This window comes from Ahaetulla prasina, chromosome 2 (assembly GCF_028640845.1).
Source record: "Ahaetulla prasina isolate Xishuangbanna chromosome 2, ASM2864084v1, whole genome shotgun sequence".
Classification (NCBI taxonomy): Eukaryota; Metazoa; Chordata; class Lepidosauria; order Squamata; family Colubridae; genus Ahaetulla; species Ahaetulla prasina.
This window is the reverse complement of record NC_080540.1, coordinates 85369089-85394929: the sequence shown is the minus strand read 5'-3', so window position 1 is coordinate 85394929 and position 25841 is coordinate 85369089. Positions and strand designations below refer to the sequence as shown.

Sequence of the window (25841 nt, the reverse complement as noted above, 5' to 3'; positions counted from 1 at the left end):
TCATCCAGTAAAACTCTCCAACCAATATCTTTAAATTGTCTCAATATTGGAAAGGAGAATGGGGCCAGGGCTCATAAGTAATGCTTCTCTGTGGCAGTCGTCATGTTTTGGAACGCTCTTCGCCTTAAGATCAGATTGGCACCTTTATCGTTGGCCTTCTAGAAATTGTTAAAAGAGTTATTCCATAGGTGTTTGGGAGAAAGAATCATCACATTATGTTTGCCACTTTACAGTTCTTTGTGTCTTGACTGATTTTCTGCATTGGTGCTGTAAAAAAAGTTTTTCTCAACCTCAACAGCTTTAAGATGTGTGGACCTCAATTCCCAGAATTCCCCAGCCAGCAGGGAATTGAAGTCCATACATCTTAAAAGTTGCTGAGGTTAAGAAACATTGCTGTAAACCATCAGGTACCTCTATTCACTTGCTCTGGGATATGATGGAAACTACAGAGATTGTATTAAAATTTTGAAGTTAATTATCTTGGTCAAGAATTTCTCTTTTCTGGCTTCTGTTACTGATATAAAACAAAGGAACCACAAAGTAATACGGTAATTTGAATATATTATTACTCTTTATCCTCTTTAGAAAATTTTATTACATTTAAAATTCAGGCTTGCAAATATTTTATCATATGTGCATTGTGATGCCTTCATTCTGCTGCTCATCTATATGTTGCACCTCTAATGAAGTGCAGCATAGAATGCATTTACTAAGGCAGGAAAGTACAATCTGGTATAGATTATGGAACTTCAGGTATACAGCTAGTTAATTTCCACTGAGTTTAAGCACCATTTTCCTCGTACCTGGAGAAACTTGATGGTACTCAATCACATTGGTTTTTTTGGGAATGGATTTTATCAAGTTTTATGAATAAAAATGTAACTGATACCAATAGCAATAGCATATAGTGCTTTACAGCACTCTCTGAGCATTCTACAAATGTCAGCATATTGTCCCCAACAATCTGGGCCCTCATTTTACCAACCTAAGAAGAATGGAAGGCTGAGTCTACCTTGAACCCATCAGGATCGAACTCCTGGCAATGATCAGTGAATTAGCCTGCAATACTCTCTTTTACACCAAAATGTAATTGATGTTAATTTATTCTCTCTGTGTGGTGGTGTTCACAATTAGTTTAATTCACGAATGCAGCATTAGAAGTAAAAATGAAAAATAGGTTTTAGAAGGAAAAGTTTTTAGCATATTCATTAGATTTATAAACTGCTGAGGATAAGTTTCTCACTTGCTGTCTGCTTCTATTATAGCATACTTCATTAATGTTGTACCTTCGTAATGGCCAGGACTAATGAAATCGGAAAACATTAAGGTTATGGTTCCCTTTTCACAGAAGGATAAATATCAGAGCTGTTAAGCAGAATTAATTCATTTTCTTTCTATACATTTCTATATGATAGCTGCAGATTTAAAGATAAACCTATAGCTCTACCAGATCAGGTAAATGCTATACCCAAATTTTTGATACAATTTAGTTACAATTTTAGCAGTTGAGACAATAGCATTGATAGGAATCAAATATAAACATACTGGGAGGCATGTCATAAGACAGCAACTATCTTTTCTAAATTTAACTTGCAATCAGTTCGACAGTTCTGAGAACCGTAAGTGCAGTTAGCCTACAGTGGTTTATAGATAGTCCTCAACTTACAACAGTTCACTTAGTGACTGTTCAAAGTTACAACAGGACTGAAAAAGTGATTTATGACCATTTTTCACACTTAAGACCTTAGCAGTATCCCAATGGTCACAAGATTTACATTCAAATGCTTGACAACTGATTCCTATTTATGACGGTTGCAGTGTCCCGGGTTCATGTGATCACCTTTTACATACTTTTGACAAGCAAATCAATGGGGGAGGCAGATTCACTTAACAACTGTGTTACTTACAACTGCAGTGATTCACTTAACAAATGTGAGAAGAAAAGTTGTAAAATGGGGCAGTACTCACTTAACAAATTTCTCACTTAACAATATAATTTTTGGGCTTAATTGTGGTTGTAAATCGAGGGCTACCTGTACAGTATGAGAAAGTCTGGCCCCAGACAATTCCTCTGCTCTGTATGGCTCAGGCAAACCAAGAAATTGAACACCTATAATCTACATTCATCACAAATACCTATGTAATTCTCTATGACTCCACTGGAAATTCTGATCCCATTTCTCACTGATTTTTTTGTTTATTTTGCTTTGCAAATAGCAGCAAAAGATAAATTGTTATAAAATTCGTAGTCCTTGATACTGTCTGAGCTTGCAGATGTTTAATTACCTGACTGGGTAACATCAACAGTGCTAGTGAGTGTGGGATTTGCTTCCTGTTTATATATGTTGCTCTACCAATGATGGTGGGGTTATGGCTTTCTCCTGGACATTTCTTTGATTGGGTTATTGTTTTCTTCTTTATTGTTTGTCTAAGGTTAATCCCTGCTTATTTGGCTGTGGCTTGCTAGAGAAGGATGGTTTGGTCTATTTGTTTCCTTCTTAGTTTTTTTATTGTCTTTTTTCAATGGTGTGTGAATATGGTTCATTTCTATGTGCCATGTTCATAGCTGATTTATTTGAATGACAAACTTCCAGGAATTCCCTAGCATTTTTAAATTTAGCTTCATTTAGGATGTTTACAGTTTCCCAGTTGAAATTATGGTTGAGATTCTTCTATTCTCTTCTATTGTTTTATAATTGCTCTCCATTACATCAACAACTAAGTTTCTCATTTTCTTTCATTAGTTTGGGGGTGGGGTGCAGCTTCCTTTCTGGTACTTTCTGCAACCCAAGCATATTTGTGGCACTAATGATCAAGAATTATTTTAAAATTGTTCCTAGGAGTTTCTTGAAATAAAAAAGAGATATTTTAAAAAACCTTAGGGAAGTGGTACAAATTGCTTATTGCTTGTAATCTTTGCCATTTAAAGCTCACTTGTGTCTTGAGAATTTGGCTTACTAAGGTAAGAATTGTTACACTCAGACAGATTTTCAGTACAGCAATGGTAACATATAGTGAAACCAGGTGCCATGAAATTGAATTACAGGTGTATTCTTCACTGCTCAAATTGCTCCATTTTATTCTAGGTCTTTCCATTTTGTTTTGAACAAAGTCCTGCAATTTAGTAGGATCCAAAGAAATGGTGGAATAAGCAGTTTTGTTAAAAGGTTTCTATTACAATAGAATAATATCTTTGTTTGTCTTCAATAAGACAACTTTTTCCCCATCCATTACATATGAATGTAGAGAATAATATGGTTATTATCACATGCCAAATGTATTTTTTTTTTAAAAAAATCCCCGTAATTTAAGATTTGTAGTAATCTGTCTCTACAATTAATTTATGGTGATGAGAATTCTATCTACCAAAGTAGGAATTACAGTGTCCCAGCAATGTCATGGAATTAAGGAAAGTGGCATCTTTTTGTTGTATTTAAAATACATTAAAAAAAATGTAAGATAGGGTTTGTCAAAACGTGGCTTCATTTTGTTTCTTATTTTATGGTAATAGTTCCATTTAGACCTTTGCTGTTTCATCTTCCTCCACTTTCCTTTTCAATTTTCCATTCCGTTTTTTTTTACAGTATTGTAATGTACTGTATGTAACACAGAGAAAGAAATTTGTGTCCCACTTTCATGTATGTAGGAGGAGATAGTATACTGAAGGATAAAAAAAATTGTGAGTGCTATAAATAACTTACATGATGATCCACATCTTTCTCATCTCAGTACAAATTATTTGTTATATAGAATCAAGGGATTTTGTTCAATACAATAAAATATTAGTTTGGTATATAGAAAGATCATGCAAACTTCCCTTATAGTTTATAAACCAGGGGTTGATACCCTTAGGTGGCCAGCAACCACACTTGGCATATGGGAGAAGACAAAGCCACAGTAGGTGACTGATTACACAGATGGGGAATGGTCAATCAGAAGCCTTACTTTCCTGATTTTTCTCAAGGGAAAATCCTTTAGGGCATTTATGTATTTCCTGCTTCAAAATAACATCACTGTTGTTTTAACAATTGTGCTCAGAGGAGGCTGCAGAGGGACTGCAGCGTGATTTAAGAGTGGCATGTTTTCCGAGATCTTAAAATCATCTATAAGTAATGTAGGAAGATTTGCTTTTTGTATTGGTGAATCAGTATTGTGTGAAAATAAAATAGACTGTGAAAACAAAACAGTCTTCTCTATTTCTTAATTTTTGTTGTTGGTTGTTTATGTGGGGACATAATTTACATGCTTTCTAGTTTCCTATATCAGTTGGCTATCTGTATATCCATGTGCCATGAGGTCACTCATGATATGTCTCTGATACTGGACTTTTTGGAAGTATTTCTAAGTGTGCTTTGGATATGTCTGTTCTCACTTTTTTTGTGGTCAGGTTAAAATTTCCTTGCTCTGCTTCTGCTGACTTAGAAGTTATATTCCTTCTTTTTGTGATCCTTCGGCTGAATTGGAAGCTTTATATAGTTTGGTGATTATATGATCCTGTTTGTAGTTTATGGTTGCATTTACTACATTTTCTGTATGCATTAGTAGAGGTCATAGATTGAACCAAAGTTTAGTTTTTTGCAATTCTATTTACATTAATGAACTTAGAAAGAAGTCCAGTTTTTCCTCCAGATGGTTAACAATTTTCAAACTACACCTACTTAGATTGCATAATTTCTCCAGAATTACTGTATTTGTCTGATTTAACACAGTTCACCTACTGTATATAATGGCAACTCTCAGTATTGCACATACTGATTTCTATTCCATGCAGAAGTACTATGGTCTCTATGATCTCCTATATGCTTAGAAGCATCCTCATATAAGTTGATACTTGATTACTTGATTACTGTTCACCTGCCTGGAACCCTCACAGTATTTCAGACATCATTACATTAGAGAGAGTCCAGAGACGTTTTACTAGGAGAGTTCTCAAATCTTCTGCTCGAAATAAAATTCCCTATACCAAATCTTAGGTCTAGAAAGCCTCGAACTACGTTGTTTATGTTTTGATCTATGCTTAGTTCATAAGATTATTTACCAAAATGTTCTTCCTGTAATTGAATACTTTAATTTCAACCATAATAATAAAAGGGCCATCAATAGATTTAAACTCAACGTAATTCGCTCTAATCTTGATTGTAAGAAATATGACTTGTGCAACAGAGTAATAAATATCTGGAACACTCTACCTGATCCTGCTCTCTAATCCCCATATCTTTTACCATAAACTGTCTACTGTGGACCTTTCATGCTTTTTAAGAGGTCCCTAAGGGGGCATGCATAAGCACACCAGCGTGCCTACCGTCCCTGTCCTACTGTTCCCAACTATATGTAATCATTCTATGTGTTTATGGCTATGTTTTGTCAATATATATTCCTTTTTTTTGTGCCAAAATTTTTTCATATGTCCATATCTGTGTCTACTCTGTTACTTGTTTTCTTGTATTTGTTGACAAATAAAATAAATAATAATAAATAAATAAATAATAAAATTCACAATAAATATATAACAGATTGGACTGCTGTTCAAAATTGTAGGCAAATAGTAGCTCGCATTAATTTTCTAACTTTAGCCCAGGTACTTTGGGGATGTAATCTTATATATGCATAGGTACTGCAGTGGTATGGAGACCTCTCAGACATGTAGAAAATAGGAAAGAAATAGGATTCTTGCAAATGACACACTTGAGATGGGAAGGAGAAAGCATAAGAAAGGGACTCAGAGCTGTTTTTCTTTAATTAAGGTAGATTAAAGTTGAGCAGGGGAATTGCTTGTCAGGCTCTTAAGGTTTTGTTACATTAGCCTATTAGCAATAAAGATCTTTCCAGAAATCCAAGCAGTCCTCGCATCCTGAATTTGCCAACCTTGCAAAACTAGATATACTAATTCTCATTTCCACGTAACGGAATACAAGTCCTATCCAAAGCTATTTTACTTCTTTCAACAAACATTTATGCCTTACAACAGTTCTGTCAAACCTGTATAGCAGGCCACAGATAAGGAGGCAAGCATCACATAGGCTTCTATAAAGAGTTTTAATGGAATAATTAGATTTGTGGTACAGAATCTTAGAAAATGTGAAAGGAATGTCCAGCTCACTTTCATTAGTGAGTTCAATTAAGTCAGAGTGTCTTTGAAAGTGTTGAATCTCCCCAGGCTTTCTGCACCCTACAGTGAACTACTGTTTTAGTGATAAAACCACTAATGAACTTTGCTATCTGCTCATTTCTAGAAGTCCTCTCATATCTTTCTCAGCCATCTTATAAGATTACATAACTAACCACTAACTTTCTTCCAGTATTTGCATATCTTAAACTTTCTCCATTTCCCCACATCCACTAATTTTTCTGCCAAGGTGCCCAAGTTCATCTATTTTCACAATAATGGATAGCTGGAGACTTGGCAGCCAATATCGAGGTTTGCTGAATCCCAGGAAGTTCTGTTCAAAAGGGAGTGCTCCACCAACTTTTTTCAAGGCAGCAAGCATATCTTCCATCCTAAGATCAATTTTGACAATCTCTTTGAGACAACCCATGCCTGCCCTTCCTAAAAGAGGGGGGCAGTCTATGTGTGTGAAAAATTTTGATTGGAAGTTCTCAATAGGAATGAGTCTTATAGTAATCAAGGAGTGATCGGATCGTGCCAAATAACTCACCTTTATGTCAATTACAGATCATCAGTAACTGCCTGAAGGCAACAAAGGTAGGGTTGTATAGCAAGATGGGCCTTTCACAAACACAATGATGTGCCTTGGCCCATTGTTACAAACATATTAATGGTTTATTACCGCCACAGAAGTACCCTTGCCATCCCTTTTCACTTATACCTTGGGACTGTGGCTGATGCAGAACTTGAAATTTGGCAAGACAGATTTCAGAGACAGCAATATCACTAATCACCCCCATACATTTGATAATATAGGTCAGATCTGTTCACTATTTGAAACCAAATTGTAATTGTATATGATCTTATTACCCACAGACATGGAATTTTTCAGAAATATTTGTGATTCCAACATTATCAGCAATCCACATCTGGATATTGGGGTAAGTAACTGACCAGAATAGGAGAAATAGGCACCCAACTATTCCCTTTCTGTGGAAGGACTTGCCAAGCCACTCCCCGCATATCTTCCCCAACCAATTATTTTTTTTTCTTTCTTCCTTTCAATCATGTCCAATTCTCAGAGATTGCCTAGATCTGCAGTTTTCTTGGCAAAGTTTTAGTTTGCCGTTGCCTCCTTCCTAGGGCTGAGAGAGAGTGACTGGTTCAAGGTCACCCAGCTGGCTTTTTGCCTAAAACAGCACTAGATATCACAGTTTCCCAGTTTCAAATCAAATCAAATCTGTTAATTGTCCTGTTTTCAGTTCCCTCAAAATTCTCTTTCCCCCCACAGCTTAGTGAGATGCCTAAATCTTCCTCAGTTTGTCTTAGTAGTTATCCTGATAGTCCTTACTGTTCTATGCTCTCTTTCTTCACATCTGTCTTTGTCCTTTAGCTTTAATTTGCATTTACCTCTGTATGTTTCACTGCTCCAGCCATTATCTCTGTCTCCCATGTTGTCTCCTATCTATTCATCTACTGTGGTAGTCTTTTCTATTTGAATCAGCTCCCTTGTCTAACACCCAATGGACTCACATCAGTTTCTTCTTCTGACTCAGTCATGTACTCCGTCACTGCCATCCCAGTTAAGTTTTCTAAATGATCAAAAATTTCAGCTCAGCTAGTGGCTTGTTACAATAAAATATTGGTGCTAACTTGGTACCTCTCCTACTTGGGCGAGGACTTGGGGCGGGAGTGATAGTCTTATAAGAAGTAGGAAGATGATGTAAGATATTTCCAGGTATTGTCAATCAGACTCTGTCCAACTATCCTTTCTTGATGTAGTTGCATCTGTCACCGGACATCCAAATATCCTCTCTTGTCTTCTTTCACTTTTGTCCAGTTCTTTCAGTTTACCTGCAATTTGTACCCACTTCTGTCTCTTCTACATTCATCTTTCCAATCTTCTTGTTGTTGTTACTTGTGATGTCATGTCTGACCCATCGTGATCCCATGGGCAATGTTCCTTCAGACCTTCCTGTCCTCTACCATCCTCTGGAGTCCATTTAAACTCAATCTTAATCTTAAAACAATCTTAAAATTATCATAATCTTAAAACAATCTCAATCTTAAATCAATAGATTGTCTCCAATCTATCTAACCTTATTTCCAACCTTACTTCCAAAGAAGAGTTCTAAAAACTCTGAGACCATAACAACAACAAGAAGAATAAAAGTAATGTAAATAAAAGGGTAAAACTGTATTACTGAAAATATTAATTCATGCCATCTAAGTTGCTATGGATATGTGGGAAAGTTGGAATGCATAGCTTGGTGATGTTTGTTATGCTTCAGTAAACACTGATAATGAAAGAAGCAAAGATGAGATTTGGGAAACACTGAGCAACATGCTGAATGTAATCAAGGAGAAAAATTATTCTGCTAAATGTTATTAATGGATGGTTACGAACAAAGCAAGAAAATGATTGGGCTATTGATGGAAGAAGTTATTTAAAAATTGGTATGGAAAGTGCTGAAGGAGTTATTTAGAAATTTATGTGATAATGAAATGCCGAACAGTGGAATTGAAACAAATGCTATAAAAATAGTGTTCAAATTAAAGCAAATAATGAAGTCATACATGCTGTGAGAATGTTGAAAAATTGTAAGGCTGCAGGTATTGAAAGTGTAATTGGAGAAAAGTTAAATATGGCCATGGATTGTATATGGAGTAGCTGTGCAATTCATTTAATGTGAAAGTAGCATCTTTGCCCAATGACTAGACTTAGGTATCTTATCTCCCTATGCAAAAAGAAAAAGTAAGTGTAAAAAAATGAATGCTCTAACTACAGGGGTATCTGCTTGTTAAGTGTGCCTGGAGAGTTTTTGGTAGAATTACAACTGAAAACTAGAGTGAGTTAGGAAGTGCATATTAAATTAGCTTAGTAGAGGGATTGCAAGCAAGATTTTTGCTCATTAGTGAAGCTCCTATATAAATAACAAAATGGTATCTGTGGCAAATAAGTATTCATTAACATTATACATAGTGTCACATCTATCTCCTCATCACCATGTTAAGTCACTAGGCATTTAATTTTGAAGATTTCTGTGGTATGTTGTTATTTTCTATATCCTCAGGTCAGAATTTAATGTACAACATCATAAAAAGTTGGGGGAAAAAATCCAAATCCCTATTCCATTCATGAACACAAAATTACAGCATCACCCATAAATGGGTGTTCAGCTTGTACTTCAGTATATCAGCATACTGTCAAATTTCTCAAAGGCTGCTTGTCATTCCATTGTCCAGTTGACAAATATCTTTGTCAGTTTATCTTTGCCAATGTACTTGGTAAACCAGGCTAACCCCAAGATAATTCCTTTGACTAATTGATTCCACTAACTCTACTGTTTGGATTTTTAAAAAAAAAATTAACCAGGGTCTGCCTTCCTGGTGTTTAAATTGATTTTTTTAAAATAATCAATTAATTAATTTTAGGATGCTGTGTGAATACAAAAAAATTTCTGGGTTGATGTCAATGTTTCGACTGATGAACCTAATCAAAAGCAAGCACGGCTGAGATGATCCAATCTCTTTATGCAAAACTTCAATGAGTATTTCCCCCACTCTCTGGGAATTCTACTGTAAAATCCATGGCTCTCTCCTCTCATGGCCAGGTTGGCTCCACCACTTGTAACAGTCTGGAGTTCTTCCCTGGTCTGTTCTGATTTTCTTGAAACAAATAGTATATATAAACAATATGTTTAATATATATGTAGCTTTATTCACAACTTAAAAATCTAAGATGTTTTTAGTGCCTAGGTGAGTAGTTGCTGAAAAGTATGACAAAGACTTTAATTACTGGGAAAAAAAATTGTTCAATATAGGTAAGATTATTGTCATACTAGGAATGTTCCCAAGGTTACCATCATTTCAGCTATGCAATCTACAAATTCTGTGAAAAATATGAAATATGATCTGAGAATGAAGATGCAGGAGTTCTAAACTCTTGTTATTCTCCCCAATATTTGTCTTTATAATTTCCCCATATATTCTAGCTGTCCATTATTAGCAATATTTTCAGAGTTGCCATTGTTTCGCTATATATTTTTAAAGCAAATTATTATTTTAAATCTGCTACATGAGCTTAGATCTGGTAGTGGAAGACATTTACATCAATCATTTGCTATGGAGAGATCACTCTGGGAGTCTGAGAAATGATACCCAGGGGGAGGGGAAGTTGGTGTGATGGACTACAGTGAAGCGACAGTTTCTCAGGAAGGAGGGGGTACATTCCAGAAGCAGGAGAGAGAAGAGGCAACACAGTCAAGAGCTGGATAGAGGACCCAAGAAGTAGAAGGATAGCAACTCCCTAGAATCCATCAGGTACATCCATTAGGATGAGAGTTGTAAGAATTTAGCCTGGCAAGATTCTGTCTGACATATGTAAGCAAATAAAGAAGTGAACCCTGACTGAATTGTTCTTTGTAATTCTTGGGTTTAGCCTGATAGGGCTGGTCTTCAGCCATGCTGGCATCATTCTTCTCCATGGGGGAGATGGGGCCTGCTCAATCATCCCACGTCAGATAACTGATGCACCAAAGGAGTTTCCAGACAGAGCCTGAGGATTTGCAAGGTAAAAAGTTCAGGCAAAGTGTGAGTCATGTTTGGAAAAGGCAGGTAGCTGGGGCTCTGGCTCCCTATGTGGCCTCCTCCCTGTGAGAATTGGGGAGGATGTGCAGGGGTGTATGAGGGCACATCAGTGGTGGGTTGCCCTCAGTTCGGTCCGGTTCTATAGAACCGGTAGTAAAACTGGCAGGAGGCTCCGCCCACCCGCCATGACATCATCCATCATCATGGGTGATCTGCAAATGCACACTCCTGTTGCGAACTGGTAGTAAAGGTAAGTAGAACTCACCCCTGGGGCACATGAGAGGTGCCATGGAGGTTGGGGAAGTTGCAAATAGTGATCATATGATTATGGAGCTCTTGGGATCTGGTCATAAATGCAAACTGGTTTCAGGCACCCAGATCACGATCACATGATCACAGGGATGTTGTAGTCCAGAAAATCCAGAAACAATTGTAAACCATCATTCATTCAGTGCCATTGGAACTTTGAATTGTTGCTAAAGAAATGGTCACAAGCTGACCACTACTTGTATGTTTCCCTATTCTAATTTGGATGTCTTTCCAATTTATGTATAAGATTTATTTAATCACATTTTAATCACAAGATAACCATTGAACTTTAATAAAGTAAAATGAGCTTATGTTTCTGGATATATATATTTTTTTAAAAAAACCCTAAGATATAGATTCTCTTACTGCTGATTGTAGTTTTGCTGAGAGAAGACCTTTTTTAAAGGACAAAAGCAATTGACAGTGTAATTAAAGTTGACATGGGATTTGTTTAGAAAGAAAAGGAGAACAGGAAGAAATATTACCCTGTCTTGTCAGTATATTTTAAAAGCTGCTAATGCAGTGAGATTGACAAATGATATGTACAACTTAACATTTCTGATAACCCCTCTGGAATTCTCATTCAAACTTCAATATTTTTCTCATTGCAGATGCAATACTTTTTGAAAGTCACTTACTGAATTTTTTTGATGCATACCAACTGCTTGTTTGCACTTCAGATGAACTGGCCTAGGTTATTTTAGATTATATACTTCACAGTTGACACGTCTGGAAGAATGATTGTTGAATTACTGTTCTGTTTTAATGTGTATGTACAATTCAAGGACCACTGTATGAGGTGGCATATGACAAATGAGTGTCCTGACAGGCTCTGGCAATGGGGTCTCCAGAAGACAGATGATTATGTCTGGTCACCTTGGAGAAGAATCTAACTTCCAGATTAATCTGACAGTTTGTTTTTTTCCTCTATTTATGTTATGATGCTCATTTTTTTAAACATCTCCAAGCATGAATATAGAACAAATATTTTAATTTTTTAGCCATGTCTATTTTTCAGGAATGAACCAAAGGAAATTATTATTATTGTTATTATTTACACAAAATGACAGTATACACAGCAAACAAGATAACTATGCTGGATTTCGTATCACAGATCACTAGTCAAACACTTCCCAAGCGTTTAGGACTGTGTGATGTATCGGCAAATTATGCAAGCAGATCCCAGTAAGGTGGCCTTCTGCAGCTGACCAACGGTGATCTTGTCAGCGCCAATTGCTTTTAAGTGCTTGCCTAGGTCTTTAGGCACAGCTCCCAACGTGCCGAATACCACTGGAACCCACCTACACTGGTTTATGCCAGAGTCTCAGCGATTCGATTCTAAAATCTTGATATCTGGTGACTTTTTCAAGTTGTTTCTCATCAATTCTGCTGTCACCAGGTATAGCAATGTCGATTATCCACACTTTTTTCTTTTCCACAATCGTGATATCCAGGGTCTTGTGTTCCAAAACTTTATCAGTCTGTATTCAGAAATCCCACAGTAGTTTTGCATGCTCATTTTCAATCACTTTTTCAGGATTATGATGATGATGATGATTACTACTACTACTACTACTACTACTACTACTACTACTATTACTGCTACTACTATTCTATTACCCTGAAAATAAAACATTCCCTGATAATAAGCCCAATCGGGCTTTTGAATGCATGCGCTAAAATAAGCTCCACCCGGAAAATAAACCCTCCCTGAAAATAAGCCCTCCCCAAAAATATTTAAATGCACGTACAGCTGCAGAGCAACCATTTCCTCTGGTTAGGGTTAGGGAGACAGAGCTGGGAATCAGATAAGACAGCAAGAGGAGCCCCATCTTGCTCCATGCACTCCAAAATAATAAGACCTCCCAGAAAATAAGGCCAAGCACTTATTTCAAGGTTCAAAAAAATATAAGACAAGGTCTTATTTTTGGGGAAACATGGGTATTATTATTAATAATAATAAACTACTGACTTTGCCATGACAAAGTTGAAACTGTTTCACACTTAATATGTGAGTGCAGCAAAATCGCCCAAACTGATTACAAAGCTAGACATGATCAAGTTCAGTGGTGAAATCTGAACTGGTTTATTACCGGTTCGCTGGCTGCGCATGCGCAATGTACACCACGCACCAAATGTGAGGTGCACGCCTGCAGTGCATGCCAAAAGGAGGCATGGGGTAAGTTGAACAGCGCGTGGGGTGTGTGGATCAGCTGTGGCACACAATCTTTTTTTTTTACTTTTAAAAGCATTTTTTGCAACCTATTTGCCAAATAGGTTGTAAAAATATGCTTTTAAAAGTAAAAAAAGAGGCTCTGACGATCGCACGGCTCAGCTGTGATCATCAGAGCCTTTTTTTTTACCTTTTAAAGGCATTTTTTGCAACCTATTTGGACAAATAGGTTATAAAAAATGCTTTTAAAAGTAAAAAAAAGGGGGGGGCTTCTGGGTGGCGCCACCTTTCTCGCTGGGTGCTAATTTATGGCACTCCGCATTGAATATGGTAAAAGCCGGTGATAACAGCTGATCCTGGCTTAATTTCCCTCTCTGGTTGAAAGAGAGAGAAAGAGCAAGGGGGGGGAATTGTGGTAGATTCCCCTAGGGGCTTTGTTTTTGTAATGCAAAGTCCTGAAAGGTCGAATCCCCTTGAAACCTCCCCCAACCTCCAGTATTCACTGCGCTCCTGAAAAAGCAGGAAAAGAGGAAGGTGTCCACTTCTGCTAACAACTGATTTCTTTTTGTGGTTACTAAAAGCAGACGGAAGAAGCGTGAGTGAACAATTATTGGTTTGCAAGTATTTTTGATTTTCTGACTTCTACCTTTTTTTTTAAAAAAAAGAGAAATCCCCCCCCCTTCAGTTTCGTTTTAGAGAAACTGAAAGCAGAGCGATACATCAAAGGGAGCCTTGCTTTTGAATCGAAACTGAATGGAGATTTTATCTTATTGTGTTTGACTGTGGACTGTTGGATTATATTACATTGTTTAAGTACTTTATAAGGGGATTCTCAGCAGGAACTTTGTCATGGAGGTTCTTTCAGAAGAATGGATTCGAGACTTTATACAGGACTATACAGAAAGTATGTATTTAATTATTCAAAAATACGAATTGATAAAAAATGGGGACGTTTTGGATGAGAGCTTGGAGCAAATTAACCAGTGCAATCATTCGGAAAATGGAATGGAGGAGATACAAATAAAAGTGGATAAATATGAAGATTTGATCGTGAAGAAACAAGTTGATGTAAAGAAGTTTTCTTTAAATAGTTTGGATGAAATGCCTGAATTTGTGCTACAGGAGATTGTCCCTCGAACGGAAAAGACTCACAAGCTTAATGTTTCCCAAGAGTTCTCTTTTTGGACTGATGGAATATACGGCAGTAATTTTTGGATTCTTGGACATAAGGAATTACTAGGAAATATTGTGATTGACTTTTTAAAAGGAGTAATGAAGGAAAGACAGAGATTAATGCATCAAAAAAATGGCAAGAGACAAAAGTATTATCCTTGAAACAAGGTTTTTTTAAAATATTAACAGACAAAAATATTAGTGTCCCGGAAAGACAATTTGTGAGGAAGATCTGGAAGAAATGGGTTGATTATATGTTTTATATCTATCATAAAAGACTAGATATTTGGATCTATACTGGATTTTGATGAGGAAGGAGTAAAGTTGAATAGATATTGTAATTTTCTGTATTGAAATTTTATAAGGTGTTGCACTAAATTTTAAATAGAATATTCTCAAAAGATCTTATGTAAGAAAGACATGGGGGGGAAATTATATGGTTATAGGAGTTATAAGGGACATATTTTTTGAATTGGATTGGATTTTTATGCTTTAGCTGGTTTTAAATACTTTAGGATTAATTTGTTCTATTGATTTATATATTTTACTATTGTTAATTGTTAATTTTAATTTTTATTTTTATTTTTTATTTTTTTGAAGGATTTTGGTTATGTTAGGAGGAAGTCAGAGCTAGAGAGGAAAAATTGGTATAATAGTTTTGGGAGAAAATTTTCTTAGCATATGTTTGTTTTATTTTTAACTATACCTTGTGCTTCTTCCGGGAAGCCAGGGGGGAGGGGGGAGGGTATTAGTGAAGGGAGGGGGGTTGGGGGGAAAGCGGGAAAAAAATTTTTTGTAAAACTTTTTGAATAAAAAAAAAAGTAAAAAAAAAAAGGCTCATGATCAGGCAGTTCAACAATCAGGCCAATGTGATCTGAACCAGGACCATTTCACCCCTGATCAAGTTGCTAAATTAATAAACTGGTCATTATGTTAAAAATATGCCCTACCTGTATCTGAAAAGTTATGGGAACATAAAGTGGAAAAAGTTGCCGAAAATAAGACGGTGAAGATCTTGTGGGGCTTTTGAATACAGACAAATCATCATTTGGAACACAACATGCCAGATATCACGGTTATCGAGGACCGAAGCGTACAGTTTATTGATATTGCTGTATCAGGAGATGCCAGAGTTGAAGAAAAAGAACTGGAAAAAATCACAAAATATCACAACCTGGTCATTGAAACTACACGGTTATGGATAAAAAATGTCACCCATTGTCATCGGGGCACTTGGTACCACGTCCAAGAATTTTACAAAACACATCAAGAAATGGCAGGTTCCTGCAATAACACCAGCGGAATTGCAAAAAACTGTGCTACTTGGAACATCATATATTTTAAGAAGATACTTGGTTGATACCTAGGACGCTGGCAGCAACCTGTATCAACCATTAACACCAGTCAATGGCATTTATGACACATTTTTAAATGTCCAGTTGACTGAGTTTCATGTTTAATGAATAAAATAAATAATAATAAAATTATTGCAATGAAGATAACAACCACATTGAATAATTCCAGATGTTTACATATCTTCAGTTTAGCTTGGCAAGAATGAAAATCCATTTATGTCAAATTTAAGCTAGGTCACTAAAGGTTTGAGAAGTGCAGTTCAGGCAGTGAGAATCTAATATAAATATATATTTCAAGCTATGGGTGTAAACATCTAGGTTGGAATGAGGTGTTGGAATAAAACATAGCTCCAATTTATTGCAGGAGTTTAACCAATTTATCTGAAAATTAATAGATAAGATATCCTACATAAATCCTATTCTTAAAATCCCTCCATTGAAATTTCTGTTCCTCTCCAACGTATCTGCTCAATGTGTCAGTAATGGAATCCAGTCAGTAATGGAAGTTGGGATATTAGTGGATTTGAAATGTATTCTTGAGTCTTGAACTCACTATCATTTTGTGTGTTTGGGCTGAATAATTCTTTATGGCTGCACAAACACAGAATGTTTAGGTTGGGAAGAAATCTACATCCTCCTAGTCCAATCCAATTCCTGCTCCAACTACAAAATAGAATGGTTTTCTGAAATTCAACCTGAATCTCCAATCTTAATTCAACCCAAAGTCCTTGTCCTGTTCTCATTTCAGTCAAGGATACCCCCCCCCAATTCCTCTTGCATATGTCAGGCCTTTAAATATTTGCAGATTACTGTCATATTTCCATTCACTCTTCTTCTTTTTTTGGCAAACTAAGTTATCTCTAGCTCTTTTAACTAGAATAGAATAAAACAGAACAGAATTCTTATTGGCCCAGTGTGATTGGACACACAAGGAATTTGTCTTTGGTGCATATGCTCCATAGATAGCTGAGTTTCCAGATCCCTTCTTCTGATTCCCCTCTAAACCCATTCCAAATCAAGGAAGTTGGGCCTGGAGACTAATTGTTTGAGAACTAAAACATTCTAAGCTGCTTCGTTGTTGTTTTTTTTGTTTTTTTTTTTGTATTTATGGCATGGAAAGGTGACATCCTAACATGAGCACATCTCTGCATTCAAGAGCTTTAAGTGAAGGTCTGCATATATAAATAGAAGTAAGGAATTTGGGGATTGTATGGCCTCAAATTATTTATGAGGAATCTCATGCTATTACTTCTGAGTGTTAGCAGTTCTCATTAAAGCGTGGCTTCCCTAAGGAGGCTTACTCAGACTGAATCTTATTTACAAAATGTTAGTGGGGTTTGTTTGTTATGTAGCATACAAATCTGTTGTTACAAAACTAAGGAGTAAGGCTTCCTGTGAGAAATTTACCTCCCTCATCATGTGGGAACTTTGGAACTTCAGTCCAGACTGGAAGGCTACAGAGAGTTATTCTTACATCAGAAGTTTTATCTGATGTTATAGCTTGGGATAGCATAATTTGAAATTAACTTTCTCCTTTGGAAATATATTGATGGTGTTGATAATATATAGAAAAGATACAGCATGATTAAGAAGAAGTTAAAGAACAGTAACCTCATCTAAAAGAAAATCAGAAGCAATTTCAGCTTTGAGACCACTATGTTTAACTATGAGTTAAAGTCCTGGCAATCTGCCAAGTGATTACTTTATAGAGGAATGTATTAAATATGTCTCCATTAGGGAATTGGGCTATAAACTAATTTTGTAGGGCAGTTATTTTTCTACCTTGCCTTGGATTTGCTCCTGGGTCAACAGAATTAAAAGATAATTCACTGTTTGCTGTTTAGGTAGTCCTCAATTTACAACAGTTCATTTAGTGACCGTTCAAAGTTAACAACAGCACTGAAAAAAGTGACTTATGACCGTTTTGCCACAGTTATAACCTTTCTAGCATCCCCATCCATGATCATGTGATCAAAATTCAGATGCTTGGCAGCTGATTCATATTTATGTCCGTTGCTGTGTCGCAGGGTCATGTGATCACCTTTTGTGGCCTTCTGACTAGCAAAGTCAGTGGGGAAGCCAGACTCACTCAACAACCGGGTTCAACTGCAGTGATTCACTTAACAACTGAGGCAAGAAATGTTGTAAAATGGGGCCAAATTCACTTGACAAATGTCTCAATTAACAACAGAAATGTTGGGCTCAGTTGTGGTCATAAGTCGAGGACTACCTGTACATATCACTAAAAGATATCTTTCATCCATGCACGTTCAGAAAGTTTTCTGACTTTCTTTACAGGGCCCTAAATAGAGATGAAGAGATGAAGGGACGCGGTGGCTCCCTTCAGGACGTTGAGCTTGTCGATCAAAAGGTCGGCAGCTCGGTGGTTCGAATCCCTAGTGCTGCCGTGTAAGGGGGTGAGCTCCCCTTACTTGTCCCAGCTTCTGCCAACCTAGCAGTTTCGAAAGCACGTAAAAATGCAAGTAGAAAAAATAGGGGCCACCTTTGGTGGGAAGGTAACAGCATTCCGTGTGCCTTTGGCGTTGAGTCATGCCTTCCACATGACCACGGAGACGTCTTCGGACAGTGCTGGCTCTTTAGCTTTGAAACGGAGATGAGCACCGACCCTAGAGTCAGCAACGACTAGTACGTATGTGCGAAGGGAACCTTTACCTTTAAATAGAGATGCCTCCATAATTAGTCAGAATTAAGAGTAATAATAGATAATGATACATGTATGAGAAACTTTCAGTTGCCCCTCCTAAATACCCTGGTAACTATCTTCTGTTTGAAAAGGAATTAATTCTATGCCAATTCCCAAATTAGCCCACTCACATACAAGGCGACTCCTCACTGGGCCTTATAGGGATTCTGACAGACTTTGCAACCATCCAGCTTCTGTCCTCTTTTTATTGCTGTACATGGCTGAACTTCCTGCACTGATTTTTTTTTTTTTTTTGTTGCCACTATTCCTCAAGGGGAAAAGCTGCAGAAAGAGTTTCTTTGCTTACTTGCTTCCTTTCCTTTACTCTTCAGCCTGGAATCAAGATAAGGTTTTTAAACAGGCTACTTATTAGAAAGAGGAGGTTGGGAGCTTAGCTTTAGCACCTAAAACTAAACTTAACTCTCTTAAAAATTGAAGAGGAGGAAGGGAGTTAAAAGCAAGACAAAAGTTGTGAGAAGTTCATCCCGAAGCTCCTGCCTCAGCATGCAAGATCTGGTTTCCTAAAGGCAAGCAAGAGGCAGGAGAGGTTAGCAGTCTCCTGAAGACCAACGGATCAGAGTAAAAAGCTCTGAAAGGCTAGGGAACGGATCCTTATTTTGCCCCAGAAAGGCAGGGGTACCTTGGCAGAAGGAAGGGCAGTGACAGAACCAGTAATGTCAGGCACTCCCAGCATTTTCCTGTTTCTTGCTGGCGTGACAATCAGCTGTGTCACCCAAGGAACATGAGATGGGGAAATGGAACCTGAGATATCTCTGGGGATGGGGGAAGCCTGGGAAGTCCCAAGGCAGGTGTGCTTATGCCTGCACTAGGCCTCCCAGGATCTCCCTAAACCCTGCATCATCCCTGCTCCACTTAGTGACCCCACACATTTGATTAACAAACAGGAGAACAGGGATGGCTGGTTGAGGCAGTTTATTTAACGTTTGTCCCAACTTGAGACTCTAACTGCAGGCTCCATTACAGTCGTAGCGCAAGGGCTATCTGTATTAACTAGCACCTTTTTTATTTTAAAAATTACAGATATCCTAAAGCGCTTCCATCTGGGGGGAAAAAACATTGTGAAGATTATTTTTCTAACAATTATGAGGTCTCTGAAATCAGGAAAGAGTAAAAGAGTTTGTGTAAGTTTATTAATACCAGGAGTGGGAAATTAATTTTCTAAGGGGCCAGTTGAGAAACTGGGTGTCAGCTTTGGAAGCCATATTAGGCCGAAGGCTTCCACATGCTGCCACATTCTCCTCTGTGGGAAAGAAGGGGAGGAGAGTGGTAGTGCAAGGGATGATTAGAGATAACAACATTTTTTCCTGCCGGTCAAGATCAGGCTGGGTTCGCATCTGGAGAAGGAGTGGTTGGAGTGATGCTTCGACATGGGGTGGTTGAGGATTGGAGCATGTGACCGGCAGAGGGGTCATGAGGGTGGAGATCTTGGGGTTTGTATTACTGAGGGAGGAACTGGAGTCCCCAGTTTTGGTTTTCATCCAACTGTGCCAGTAAAAGAACTTTGAAAGGTGTTGGCTTTGGAGTCTTTTTCTGCAGGAGGGGTTTTCTGGAATGCTGACACTGGGACAGTTGGGGAGGACCACTGCTGCCATGCCCCCACCCCTGCTATAGCCACATCCTCTGCTGCAACTCTGCCCTCCTCTCCAATGTGACATCCTTTCCCCCTACCATCACCACTGCCACCCCAACATTGTTCCACAGCCAATGCCCCAGGCTGGACACAGGCAGCCAAAGTCTTATTTATAGGATTCATTCATTTCAATGAATGTACATGCATTGTAATACTTGGAAAAGCCCACATTTCCAGTCATCCTGCATTTCTGTATTATATATGCACTAATTATAGCTCTTTTACTGTAATGCTTGCTTATCCCTGAGATAACCATGTGTACAGAAAAACTAACAAGCTCTATTGTGTGCTTTCTTATTTAAAGCTTAGAATATTTTAGTTGTGTTTTTTTTAAAAAAAAACCTTTTAATTTGAGAATATCTATGTACAGGTTCCCGTACCATGTGCAATAATAATGATACTTTTTCTCTCTAATAATTGTCTCTCACAACAATAGTGTCTTTGATTTATCAGGAGCATTATTTTCATTTAAGAGAGTTCCCAGGAGAGGACTTAACTGCAAAGTGAATATCTGAAAGTGTGTATCATAGACATTTCAGCGATAGTTGAAAGAGTACATCAAGTGACTCCTATCTTTGAGTTATGACTGCTGGGCCAAATAGTTTGTTGCATTGTTAACCTGTGCACATTGGCATTAGAACAGAGTGCAATATTATTGAGGTAAGTGTTCCATGAAAAGTGGTAAATGTAAGCAGATTAAAAGCACATCAGGGGTAGGTGATAGTGGGCAAATATGGGAGTTATGACCTACTCATAGTCGTAGAAGAGATATATAATGATAATGTAGAGATATCTAATATGGGAGTTATGACCTACTCATAGTTGTAGAAGAGATATGTAATGATTGTGACAACATATTATGATTGCACCTTAGATGTCTAACGGTCATGAAAGCAGTTTGCTGCTATGGCTGAGTTGCTGGGCACACGTCCAAGATCCTGTAGCCGAGAAGTTCTCTAATTCTGCACCACAAACATTTTAAAAGTAATTATAAAAATAATAGTCAGCAGAGTTACTGTCCAGCTGTCACCTGAACCCCCCAAGAGGTCCTTTGGAGAAATAAAGATGTGCAACTGCTGCTTTGTTCCCGGAACACATCTACATTTTTAAAGGAAAAGGTGATCAAAATTTCTTTAAATAAAAATGGAAGGAGAATAAAGAGGAGAAGGAAAGAAAGAAGAGGAAAGGCTTTGAAGACGGGGGAAAGAGGGATGGGAAGAAAAAGCACTCTAGAGGGGATAGCAATAAGACAATAATAGGTAAAGGGAATACCCAAGAATAGATATGACTCCCCAAAAGCATTTTCTATGGGGGCCTGTTGAACCCTAATAGCACGATTAAATGAAAGCAATAGTAACACTATTAAATGAAAGCAAATGGTAATTAGCTCACAGCTTTTTTGACTTTGTCACTCTTACTACTGGGGTGTGTGTGTGTGTGTGTGTGTATGTGTGTTGATGTTTGAACTTTGCTGATTTGAGAATATAGGATTCCAACAACTTAATTTGAACTGTATTATACAGTAACTTTTATTAGCACACATGCTGAGTCTACAAGGCACTTGCATTTACAACAGCAGGCATTTTGTTAAAAGTGTCACCTAATATAATGGTTTGTGGGAAAGACCTTGGGAGAGGAAGGAAAAGGATGCTGCCAAGGGAAATGTCAAATAAGAGAGAGCATAGCCTGCAGCTGCCTAATAAGCAGAGAAAGAGAATTAGAAGGGACCCTCCCTAATTTCTTAAACTGTAAAAGAAATGGTGGGAGACTTGCAAGATTCTATTAAGGTAGCCTTATAATAAACTTGTATTAGTTGATCTGATTATGTTTCCTATCTGGTTTTCCTGGAAAGGGTGGCACTTAGGCTGTACAGAAAATAAATGTATGTTCCTTAATTTAGAACCTAGGCTTGTTTTATATTAACTGGATGTTCCAGTTGATTACTTATGGACGTTATTAATTTTGCTGCCTTTTTGATCGCAGCAATAATGAAAGAATCATCAGCTCACAGCAGCATAAAATATATGGACTGGAATCACTGAATGCATGACAGTTGAGCCTTGAAATGACTGAATCTAGAAATGATGATGAAGATGATAAATATATGATGTTGCTGAAGAATATTAGTAGTCAGTGAATAGAAATGCTAGGCATAAATGAAGAAAGGTATAATTTCCAGGGCAAATTATTGGTTCAGGGTTCTTTGCAGGATTTATATACAGATCTTCTGGCGAGTAAACAATTTTGAAGCAATGTTTTACCTTTCAATTCGGCAGTCTTTTTAGTTACTTATTTAGGTGAGCCTGAACATTGTTTTTTTCTGGATTTCATTGCCAATATATTTTAGCAGATTTCACACACACACCCCCATGAAGTCTAAAGGCAGGGCTTCAATTCTGTTACCTCATTTTGAAGCCTTTTCAATTGTTTAAAATAGTAATGTCTCCAAACTAAAGCAACAGTAATGAACTGAAAATATTTTTTTTGATTTTACTACTCTTCCTTTTCCCTCTCTCCCTCTCTCTCTCTGTTTCATAGCAATAGCTGTATTGGGTTATGAAGGGATTTTGCCAACTCGGTGAATGTGTCAGGCTCCTCGGCTCGAACTCAGCAAAAGCTACTGACATGCTCAGCACAACACAGCTCCATAAGAATCTTTACTGCACACTAGGCTGATGCCACTTGAAGCAGTTAGTTGCCCTCAGTCCACATGAGACCACAGTCCCCTTTACACCTACTGCAGTTTAAATCCAGCACTTGCTCTCCCCACCTTTCCAATAACTTACCGGATACCTTGCTTTGCGTTTCTCAGGTCTGATGCTGATTGTTGAGCTAATCAGCATTCCTGCTCTAGGAAATTTTGGCACTCAACGTAATTCCCACAGTATGGCTGGAATTCATCCCTCCGTCTGGCAAGTGGATCAGCATCTCAAAGTAAGTAGAGCTGTGAAGCGCTGGGAACGCAACTGGAAACAGAACTGTTTTTATCTTTTGCTTTGCTCATGAGGCTTTTGTTAGCATATAAAGGATAGAAAGGTACAATAGTATTCCTCATTTGTGAAATAACAATTGTCAGTGATTTTTGCCAACTGTTGAATGTGACAGACGCTAAATCAGCCAATGAAAGCGAGGCAGAGGTAAAGTGGCAGCGAAGTAATAGGAGATACGGAACGTACAAAATAACCTTTCAGCCAAATATTAGAGCAGTAGCTGTAAAATGCTCCAGTTACCATCATTCACCAGTTGGTTTACAAAACAAGAATAAAGCTTGTGATGATACACATGTGAACTACTCTGGATATAGGTACAGTATGTGTGAAAAAGAGGAGACAGTGTGATTTAAGTTTTTTTGCCCGTTTCTTTGTTTGCTCACATAATTGGAACAATCCTAAAGTGCTCTATGAAAACGATGGAATAACCTTTTGGAAATACTGTGAGAGGAAGTCTGGAATGATTTTTAATACTGCAGTAAGGGGTAACAAACCTAACAGCTATTCAAATAAGCTATGTTTCTCTGTCCCAGTTAAAACATGTCATCAGGATCGCTACTTGGGACATGTAAAATGTTCTGACTGGCAGATATTTACAGAGATCTTCCAGTCTAGTTCAGTTTCAGGACAGGCCAATCTAGTACTAGTAATTTTAGCGGTTGTCTAATATAATTTGAGGTTGGGATTCAGATGGAAATTTCATTAACTGGAGATCTATTTAGAAAAAAAATACAAGCACAAACAATATGATCAGGGGTGTCTCCATGTGTATAAATAAACTAGTATAGATATATATTTAGAAGAATGGAACATCTTCTGTAGGAAAACAAGAGATTTACAAGGGGATCCAATTGCTTAATGACAAAACCAATGCAGGATTTTCTCTTTTAAATTCCAGGGTTTGCAACAAATGCTTATAACAAAATCTGTAGCAATAACAGTTGTTCCAAACTTAGTCACTATGGAAAACATGTATTCCAGATGTCATATAGGAAGGTTGAGATATGTTTCTGCAAAGGAAAGTGGGTCTCTGTGCAAAATCATATGGAACAAAGGATAAAATTAATAATCTTTCATTAAAGGTACAGTGTCTTTGCTATCTCTTTTAAGATTCTGCAGCTGGAATGAATAATGGTGTAAACTGTGAGGTAGTAAGAAAATTAAAAATGGTAGAATTTGTTAATTACATTATTGTAAGCATCATTCACAACAGCACTCCACATGTTTTTGATGATAACAGAAGTATCCTGGTATTGATGAGATAACACAGGATCTCTCCCCACCCAAATTTATCCATATATTCAATATTTTCCTACTCATGGATGTTTTGGCCAGAGTATTATTCTATTTGCTACCATTTAAAACATTTATCCTTAATGAATTTTCTTTCCTTTCTTCTGTGAGTATTAATTATGGGAAAGTCAGAAGATTTGAAACCAATCCAATATTAGCATAATATACAAGGACATCTGGAGAATATTATGCTTTTATTGGATTGGTTCCAAACAAAAACACATGAAAGAAACAGATGAATTTTGTTCACATCTGATTCCTATTATTATATTACCACTCTCTGGAACAAGTAGCTTGAAATGGCCATTATATGCAAGGAAGTCATTTTGTAATGCAGAACATTTTGTAAAGTAGATCCAGTTTGATTTAACTGTTAACACTCTAGTCTAGACTATAAACCAGGAGACTAGGAGTTCTAGCCTTGCCTTAGGCATGAAACTGTTGGGTGACTTTGGGTCATCACTCTGTCATAGCCCAGGATTGTTGTTGTAGGAAAAAGAGGAGGAGGAAAGAGTATTATATATGTTTGCCACCTTGACTTATTTATAAAAATAATAAAGGAATAAAAATCTAAAATCCCATTTGCCAACAAATGGCCTGAAGAAATAACTCCAGTTCCATATCATAATTGTAGCATGTTTATTACATTCTTGTTGGAACCTATTTTGAATTAGGTGATGGGATGGAATTTTACTTTGTTATATGGATCAGTCAATATCACTGGAGACAAGTCAGATTATGTTGTTTCTTTCATCTAAATTATAAATTTCAATCTCATTGATACCACATTTACATAATTACCCATAATACGATTTCCTTTCAAGGTAACACGAGTCAACATATATCTCCATATATTTTAATCCTTGGAAATTACCTTTGTTTCCTTGCTCCTACCATGTTCAAATGCTACTTGACATACTACCGTTTATTATTTTCCAGTGAGCAGAAACACCCCTATCACATAGCCATTTATGCCTCATTTAGCAAATATTCAGCCCTTATAGGGGCATGGTTTCTTTTGACCATAATTCTCCAGTGTTTCTTGCTATAAAGACTGCAAGGTATAAGTGCAATTTTGATCCATATTCAGATATTAAACTTACACATTGAAATATTCAGAATATAAAAATAGTGGATGTATCTCCTCCTCCTCTTCCTCCATTCTTTTATTTTTATTTTTAAAAATGTATTCATGTTTAAAACATTACCATGAGAAACATGCATGATTTTTAAACTTTACTTTGTCCAAAGGTTACACATGACTCAACTGTTTATCTAGTTGCAGCTTTATCACTTCAAGAAATAATAGACATTATTAAATCTGTGAAAACAAGAAAAGTTCCAATCCTGGGGGCTATCACATTGAATGGTATAAAGCATTTTTTCTTTTGCTGTTGTTGAAGATTTATAATGATTCTTTCTTGAATAAAAGGTTGCCACTTTCCTTTAATGTAGCTTATATAACTCTGATTTGGAAGGTTAGTAAAGATTCTGCTG

General features: G+C 37.1%; 1 protein-coding gene across 1 annotated transcript in view; it reads left to right on the top strand.

Annotated features, from left to right (window-relative positions):
* The window catches only part of SGCD (sarcoglycan delta), a 520002-nt gene that overhangs the window by 116864 nt on the left and 377297 nt on the right, over positions 1–25841 (top strand). Inside the window, exon 2 of the mRNA XM_058165781.1 lies at positions 22874–22995. The gene's annotated coding sequence lies outside the window, so the exon portion shown is untranslated. The remainder of the gene's footprint in view (positions 1–22873; positions 22996–25841) is intronic.